The following is a 9,349-nucleotide window of genomic DNA, read 5'->3' on the forward strand; positions in this document are numbered from 1 at the left end:
GGGCGCGCAGCTGCTTGGGGCTGGCGGGCCGCACCCAGGCCGCGGCCCGAGGTCGGGTCTGGCGGGAGAGCTGGGCGGGTGTGCGGACTCGAGGGCGCCCTCTGGTGCTCCCGAGGCCGCGAGCAGCCCTGGCTCGGCTCCAAGCGAACTTTCTCAGCGCCGACCGCGTGCCCTGCCTTGGGGCGAGGTAGGCGCCGAAGCTAAAACGACAAGGTCCCCATCTGCAAGAAGCTTTCCACACAAAAAAGGAGGATGGCCCCGAGGATAAATAGCTTGACCTTTCCGGGTTTCCTCTCTTTGGTCAAACAGAATAATCTTCCCTTCACTGGTTAGTTGTCAAGATAAAATAGGAAGCGGTATGAAAGGCCAGCTGTCAATGCCTGACACGGACACTCAGCGAATCCCTATTTTTTTCTTTTGAAATCATACTCTGAAAGTGAGCTTCCTAAACAGAACACGCCTGCCCAGATCGTCGCACATTCTATTCGCTCTGCCTGAATTTTTTCCTGTATAAATTGCCAGGGGAAATCGGCTCATTCTTTTACAATCTGGTCCTAATACACTACTTACTGTCTGCTGGGCAGCATCTTTCCCCCTCCAATACACCTGTTCAACCACCTCTGCCATGCACTTGATCATCTCTTTCAGTGTTGTCTAAAAGAAGTAGAATGTGAGTCACACATGATTTAAGGTTTTCTAATGATGACATTTACTAAAAGGTAAAAAAGAAACAGGTAAAATTAATGCTAAGAATACGTTTTTTACTGAACCTATTATGTCAAAACCAACCCAATATTAAAATTTTTTATGATTCAATATATAATCCATCAAATAATTGGTATTTAGAAGTACTAAGCCTTGGAGCTTACATTTAGAATATGTCTCCAATTGGACTAATCACATTTCACCAGTCCAACAGCACACAGTGGTCAACTGAGACATTAGAGCAGTGGTTCTCAACTTCCTAATGCCATGAACCTTTCATACAGTTCCTCATGTTGTGGTGACCCCTCAACCATAAAATTATTTTCGTTGCTACTTGTATTAGTCTGGGTACTTTAGAGAAACAAATCCACAGAAACTCATGCATAAGAGAGTTTTATATAATGGTTAAGTGCACATCAAGAAAACATCCCAGCCCAGTACTGCCCAAGCCAAGTCCAACATTATTAACCCATATGTCTAACACCAATCCACCAAGTCCTCCTCCATCTCACAAAACACACACTATGATGCCTTCTGCAGGAGGAAAGCCGAGTCAGTGAATGTGTAAGCATCTCAGTCAGCACTGGCAGGGGTCTCCACACAGCTGCTCCAGCACCCAGGGCTGCATCGGGGTAGGTCCATGCGACTTCTTCTTGGGGATGTCTTGCAGGAAGTAAGCCTTGCCAGCTAAAGCAGGGAACTGGCTAAGGAAGCTGCACCCTGGTCCGAACATCAGAAAGTAAGAGACCCGAGAACTAGAAAGGCGAGGCTCACCGAGCCATTTATCCCTCCGCCCTTCAATTAACCCCACATGTGTTTATCAGCCAGGTTGGCACAATAATCTAACTAACTCACTACTTCATCACTGTAATTTTGCTACTGTTATGAATCGGGGACCCCTGTGAAAAAGTCATTCAACTCCCAAAGGGGTCATGACTCACAGGTTGCGAACTGCTGCGTTAGATGCACTATGAGATTCAGGCTTTGAGTGGATGAATTCATTCTTTAAGACTTCCTTCTTTACAAAACCTCCCTCTGCCTTCCCAGGGAGAATTTGGGTCTCTCTCCTCAGTCGAGGAGTACTTGGGACCAACCCTGCAAAGGAGAGACCAGGGAAATCTCATCCCTGTCACACCCTAGTGGGCATACACAGAGAGTGTCTAGGCTATGGCGGCATTGGCACCTGCAGGGGTTGCCAGCCACTGTGGGGTGGTGGTGGTGGTGCCAATGAGTATGTTCTATTCACTTGCAGTTTCCATTGCCAGCTGTGAGGGACCTCTCAGCAAGTTAAAACTGACGGCTACTGGTGCTATTTTCCTTAGGCCTCTGGGAATACACAGCTGGTTTCTTGAAGTTTCATGAATGAAGACAAGATTTTGTTTCCATTAAAGACAGACTTTAGAAGAGAATTACAACAAACATGGCTTCTCTAAAGCCATTAGAAATTAGGACTCAGGGGAGGGAGGGGAAAATGAACAGCTGATATTAAGGGCTCAAGTAGAAGGCAAATGTTTTGAGAATGCTGAGGGCAACAAATGAACATATGTGCTTGACACAATGGATGGATGGATGGATTGTGATAGAATTGTATGAGCCCCCAATAAAATGATTTTAAAATAAATAAATAAATGACAAAAGCAAAAGAAATTAGGACTTGGGACAAAGGCTTCTGAGTTCTGCTTCTAGAGTTCCCTTTGAGGGAGCTGAGGGCAGGAAAATTGTGGCGCCTCACTCCAAGCAGCTGTGTGATTTATATCCCGGTATTCCAGGGTCACTATCCATAGGAATTGACCTGACCAATGGGTTTGATTTGTTCTGAGTGGTGCACCATGGGTGGTATGAACAGCTTAACATCCTAGCTCACCCGGGGTGCCATGGAAGACAGGCCTGGCATTGTGCCTTGGTAAAGATCAATCGAGGAAGCCCGTGGTGGAACAGTTCTACTCCAGGGGTAGCCAAGAGTCAGAATCAACTTGATGGCAATGGGTTGGGTTCTGGGTGAAGGTCTCATGAAAATATTAATAATTTAAAAAAACCCACTTCCTGAAAAAAAATTGAATAAAAGAAATTTTAGGACTTTTCGGTAAGATTACAGAGTCCTCCTGGTGAATTAACCATTCTGCTGATAACTGAAAGGTTGGTTCAAACCATCCAGCTAGCTTCATGGGAGAAAGATGTGGCAGCCTGCCACCTGTATAACTGTGGAAACTATGTGGCATTTCTACTCTGTCCTCCATGGTAGGTAGGAGTCGGAATGGACTCAACAGCAACGAGTTTGGGTTTGGGTTTGGTTGTTGGTAAGAGTAGGGTGCACACGGGGGTGCAGTAGATAAAAAAGCTGTGGTCAGGCTACATTTCCTGAGCCCCTAAGTGTTTTGAGCTCCCCTGGCCCTGGCTCAGCTTTGCTTAAATGAGACTAACACTGCCTCAAGAATCACATGGTCTTCTGGGATATGGGATTTCTGTATGGAACTACCAGGGAAGATGGGCTGGGCTTCAGAAGAACTGGTTCTAGTCTTGGCTCAGCCAAGTGGACTGATGAGACTTTAGGTCACACCCCACCTTTCTCTGAGTCTCAGACTCCTCTAGTGGAAAACAAGAGGTTGAACTAGATGATACCTTTTAGCGCTGACTAAGAGATAGATGATATACTCTTCAGAATAATAATGATTAAGAAGTGTGTAACCATGGTTTATGTATACAGCATGCTGCTCACCATTGAATACCATTTAGGTCATCTTGTTTTGTGTTCCAGTTAATTGTATCTGTTCCTAGTGTCTGACTCCCCTCAGTGACTTTAAGTCCTTTGAGGTTATGACTGGTTCATTTCTGTGTCCACCCACTGGGCCTGGCACAGGCAGGGCTGGGCCACATTTGCCTTCAGGGCAATTAACTTGCTTTGTTGTTAGTTGCCAGCAAGTTGGTTTCGACTCATGGCAACCCTATGTATTTTCAAGGCTGTGGCCTGTCTTCCGAGACACCCCTGGGTGGGTTTGAGTTACCAGCCTTTCAGGTTGAGTGTTTATCCATTTGCACTAGCTTGGGACTCCTAAATTGCCTTAATAAAGTACTAATATATAGCAGTGTTTTGTTCTGTTGTACAGAGGGTCGTTATGGGTCAGAGCCCACTGGATGGCACCTAACATCAATATGTATAGAACCATCTGAGACCAGGTGACTTGGAGTCCCTTTTGTGGCACAGATTTAAGAAGTGCCATTAAAACAGAGGAGAGGGAGGCAGGTGGACAACTGAAGGCTGGGACATTTGCAAAGTTTGCATGGAGGAAGGGGATGCTGAGCTGAAGAGGGGGAGAAAGAGGACCCAGATGGGCAATTTCTACTTCCTTCTCTCTTAGTAGCCTTCCCTGCAGAGGTGAGTCCTCAGGCCATGCTTTGTGTGTCCACTGACAAGAGGCTGATGGCCATGGGCAGTTGGAAGTAATAGACTTTGTCCTCACAAAATGTAGACTGGAGAAAGGACAAGTGGGGTAGCCAGCCAGTCCAGGTTTCCAAATCAGGTTGCCTCACATTCATTGTGGTCTTTGACAAACATGACCTCTGTCACTCATTCCTTAGACACATATTTATTAAAAACTTCCCTGGGCCAGGTACAGTCTGTATTGCTTGCCACCGAAAGTGGTAAAAACATAGACCTAAGAGCACACCACAGAGCTAACTTCCTAGCCTCTGTGCCATTGAAAGTGGGAATGACAATCCTACATACTTTTTGAAGTGGTAAGGATTAAAGTAGATACAGCATGTGGAACATCTAGTAAATTGCTCAGGGCCCAAATAAACATGAGCTTATTTCTCCACACCCTCATGGTGTTTTTCCTCAGCCCAATCTTCCTTCTTTCTCAAGGATAAAGTCTACTACTCAGTTCCCTTAAAAGAGCAGGGTGGAGGCAGGGAGGGGGAAGAGAAAGGCCCAGAACTCATCTCATTCATGCCAGGGGGACTCCCAAATGGGTCTTCCCAGTTCAGTTCTTTGAGCTTCAGTTCCTATTGGCCTCCAAAGGCCACAAGGTCATCTTGGGCTGGGCTCCAGCTCCAGCTCCTGCTGGCTCACCACAAGTCTACGTTCTCTTTGGCCTCTGGTGTGGTGTTCCTCCTTTTCCCCAGGTCTTCCAGCTGCCTGGATTAGCACAGTCACTCCCTTTGGCTCCCCAAAGACAAGCACACATCCCACTTCCTGGGCTTCTATGGGCAGGTCAGGAGATAGAAAGAACCAACCGGATTAAGTGAAAAGTGGAAGTTCTACAGTTTTATCCTCACAACCATTGTTCTTGACATCCTTTTCTAGCTGGACAAAGGTCATGCCTATGAAGGTTCCTCTAGGAAGGTCTCCTCCCCTAGACAGCTAGACTGGTTGGTTGTCCTGTGTGCCTTCCGGGCATCTTGGCAACTCTGAAGTTTTCAAAGGTGGATGGTACCCAGGCCACCCAGCATAATCCCTTCTGGTGTTCTACTGGCTCCAAAACAAAACAAAACAAAGCAAAAATACTGCTTTTGATTCCTACTCCTATAGGACAGGGTTGATCTGCCCCTGTGGGTTTCTGAGACTAATTCTTTACCGGTGTAGAGAGCCTCATCTTTCTTCTGCAGAGCAGTTGGTGGTTTCAAACTGATGACCTTGTGGTTAGCAGCCCAATGGGTAGCCCACTATGCCACCAAGGCTCCTTATCTGGTATTCTAGGAACATATGAATTCTACAGCTGTCTAAAAGATCCAGGGTTCCCCATCTCCTTTCTTCACCATCTAATTTCCTGTCGTTGCTACCTACCTACATATTGTGTGAACCTGGATACATTACAGAATATTGATTATAAAAAGCAACTTAGGCAGCACATATACTAAAATTGGAATGATACAGAGGAGATTAGCATGGCCCCTGCGTAAGGATGACACAAAATTCGTGGTGTACCATGTTTTTTAAAAAATGAGGAGCCGATACCAAGGGCTCAAGTAGAAAGTGTTTTGAAAAAGATGATGACAACATATGTACAGATGTATTTGACACAATGGATATATGTATGGATTGTGATAAGAGTTGTAAGAGCCCCCAATAAAATAAAATAAAAAGCAACTTGGATATGTTTTATATATTCTTTACATTTTTAACTTAGTAAATATAACAACCTTAAGAGGTAGGTAATATTATCTTTTTTGTAAAACAGTTTTATTGGCATAGAATTCACACATCATACAATTCCATAGTTCAATCATACCAACAAGAGTTGCACAATCTATTTAAAGCGGTACCGCGCGCCAGGAGCCGCCAGTTCGGAGTCCTCCACGCGCGCTTCCTCGAGGCTGCTCTTTCAGCTGTCGCCTGCCAGTCTCACCATGGCGGACGCATTCGCGGGCACCTGGAAACTGGTGGACCTCAAGTTTCGATGACTACATGAAGTCGATCGGCGCGTGGCTAATATGACCAAGCCCACCACTGTCATTGAAGTGAACGGGAAAACGCCACCATAATGGCGCAGAGCACCTTTACGAACACGGAGATCAGCTTCAAGCTGGGAGTGGAGTGTGATGAGACAACGGCTGATGACCGTGACGCTGGATGGCGGCAAACTTGTCCACACGCAGAATGGGATGGGCGGGTGATGACACTTGCCCGGGCACAAAGTGATGGGATACTCATCCTGGCACTTACCCACAGCAGTGTGGTCAGCCCTCACACCTGAGAGAAAGAGGCTTGACGGACTGCTCTGCCAACCAGCGACCACTGGACCCGACTGCCTCATCTCCCCCTCTGGCATTCTGTGTAAATCAACTTCGGTTGGGGAGTCCTGGGATCAGGTGGCACCACCCCGGTCTGGTTCCCACTATGCAACCTTGCTCTTTTAACCTTCTCCACAGGGTACTCAGAGGTCAAGAAAGGAAAGCTCAAGGCCAAAAAAAGAAGAAAAAAAAGTTGTGCAATCATCACCTCAATCAATTCTAGAACATTTGATTCTTTCCTATGTTCATTGCCATCAGCTCCCCATTTCCTCCCAACTGGGAAACCACACCCTTAAGAAACCATCAACCCAGTCTCCAGGTAGTTACTTCTCCTGGATTTCAAATACAGAAAAACATACAAACAGAAACCAAACAAACATCCCCAAACCTAACAACAATAACAAAAGAAAAGAAAACCTCAACTGATAAGAAAGTAGAAAAGATTAAAATCTAGAATAACTTTAAAATGGGCCAACAGAGAAATCAGATAATAAGGTGTTAAATTTATGAGCCCAAAGGACCAGTGGTGTGAGTGGCGAAACAGGGAGGGTAAAGGGAGAATGGGTAGGAAAGAGGGAACCGATTACAAGGAACTATATGTGACCTCCTCCCTGGGGGACAGACAACCGAAAAGTGGGTGAAGGGAGACGTCGGACAGGGCAAGATATGACAAAATACCAATTTATAAACTATCAAGGGCACATGAGGGAGGGGGGAGCGGGGAGGGAGGGGAAAAATGAGGACCTAATGTCGGGGGTTTAAGTGGAGAGAAAATGTTTTGAGAATGATGTACAAATGCGCTTTACACAATTGATGTGTGTGTGGATTGGGATAACAGTTGTATGAGCCCCTAATAAAATGTTTATAAAAAAAATAAATAAAAAATAAGGTGTTAAATTTTCACTTAACTGCATCTGCAGTGATCCAATTTCCAATGCACTTAGCATGAGAGCAAGGCTACTCACATCCCTAGTCTACAATCAGAGGGAATTCACCAGAGGCTTAATCCACATGTATTTCCCCTTCACTCCCCCCACAAAAAAACTGAAACAAATTGAAAATGGGTCAAAAGAAAGATCAAAGGATATTACATTTTGACCTAACTACACCTGCATAATCAACTTTACAATGCTCTCTGTCTGATAGCAAGGCTATTCACAACCCTCAATGGTCAGAGGGGATTTGCCAGAGGGTTAATCCATGTGTGGAACCTGCAAATGGATTTTGGCCTTCCATTGTCATCCATAGCCTTCTGCAAATTTGGTATTCATAGTTTCAGCTCTGATATTATTCCCTTCCTCAGATTTGGATTTTATTATTTATAATCTTTGGATCATTTAAACTGGCGTGACTCTTCCATGTGGACTTAGTTGATTCTTCTTGTTGCTTAGATGACTGCTTGTTTGAAGGCAAGTCTTTAAGACCGAGACACTATTCTTCCTGATAGCCAGGCACCATCTAATTTCTTTTCCACATTTTTCTATAACATTCATATCTTCAGAGATCTCTTCATGAGGGCAAGCATCAAGCAGGACCATGTCATAGGAATCAGTTACTTCTAGACTGGGGCTAGGATTAAGTGCAAGCCCCCAATCCATCATATATCTATGATTTTTATATGTCTTTGGTTCACTTAGAGACATCATTATTATTTCATGTTAGAGACCTTTATTAATCACCCCCCTTGGGCATAAGGAAATTTGATTGAGAGTGTCATTAATTTAGACACTGGTAAAGAATTTAAAAGAAAACAAAAAGAAGAACTTAAAACACTGTTGAAAAAAGGAAATTATTCAAGTATAGGCCAGCTAGGAACTTAAGTACATGAATGGTTGACTTGTACAGATTAAACCTAAGTGACTGGACACCATGTACACAAACAATGAGAGTTGATAGGGCAAACATTTCAATAATGTTCATTCACAAGGGCAGAACCACGCTTACCAGATTAATACAGGTCATAATAAAGCAAGGAGGGCATTAAAACAATAAGTATATGGTATTCCCAGGGGTAATATTATCTTGATTTTACAGATAAGCCTACTAACCCTAAAACCCAACCCATGGCCATCAAGTCAATTCTGACTTATAGCAACCCTACAGAGCAGAGTAGAACTTCTTCCTATGGGTTCTGAGGCCGTAAATCTTTACAGGAGAAGAAAGCCACATTTTTCTCTCATGAAGTGGCTGGTGAGTTTTAACTGCTGACCTTGAGGTTAGCAGCCCAACTCATAGCTCATTACTCCACCATGGCTACATTACGAAAATGTACAAATAAGAAAACGAAGCTTCTCAGAGTCTTCATTTTTTTATTTGTAAAATGGATTTAAATTAAGCTACATCATAATGTTGCTCTGGATATTAATTATGTGAGACAATATGTAAATTCCAAGGGGGCAGGTTTTGATTTTTAAATCCAATGCTATATTCCTTGTGTCTAGAACAGGACCTGGCATTTAGCAGCTGCTCAGTTATTATTTTTTTGAATGCTGGAATGCAGCATGTTTAACATAGTATCTGGCACAGTAGATGTTAGATGTGTACATGAACATTGGCAGCAATATTCTAGATTCTTGAAACGGATGATTCTTTGTGTGAAACTAGTTGGTGGTGTAGTGGTTAATGCATTAGGCTGCGATCGTCATGGTCAGCAGTTCAAAACCACCCGGTGCTCTGCAGGTGAAAGACTGGGCTTTCTACACCAGTCAATAGTTACAGTGTCAGAAACCATAGGGGGTCACTATGAGTCAGCATGGAGTCAGGTGGCAGTGAGAGTGAGAGATTGGGAAGAGAAGTTGTTAGAGCTCCTTATACCTTACCAGCCAGTGTCAGGGCAGCTTTTAAAAGATAGCCGTACTTGCCATTTTGGGACACCAGAGAGCGCCACTGATAACAGAATTCCTAAACGTTTCTG

General features: G+C 44.3%; 1 pseudogene; it reads left to right on the forward strand.

The window, feature by feature from the left end:
- Positions 1 to 5,537: 5,537 nt before the first annotated feature.
- LOC115870510 lies at positions 5,538 to 5,638 on the forward strand (annotated as a pseudogene).
- Positions 5,639 to 9,349: the final 3,711 nt, after the last annotated feature.

Source organism: Echinops telfairi, unplaced genomic scaffold (assembly GCF_000313985.2).
Source record: "Echinops telfairi isolate 266 unplaced genomic scaffold, ASM31398v2 ScPeMD7_1713;HRSCAF=2227, whole genome shotgun sequence".
Taxonomy (NCBI): domain Eukaryota; kingdom Metazoa; phylum Chordata; class Mammalia; order Afrosoricida; family Tenrecidae; genus Echinops; species Echinops telfairi.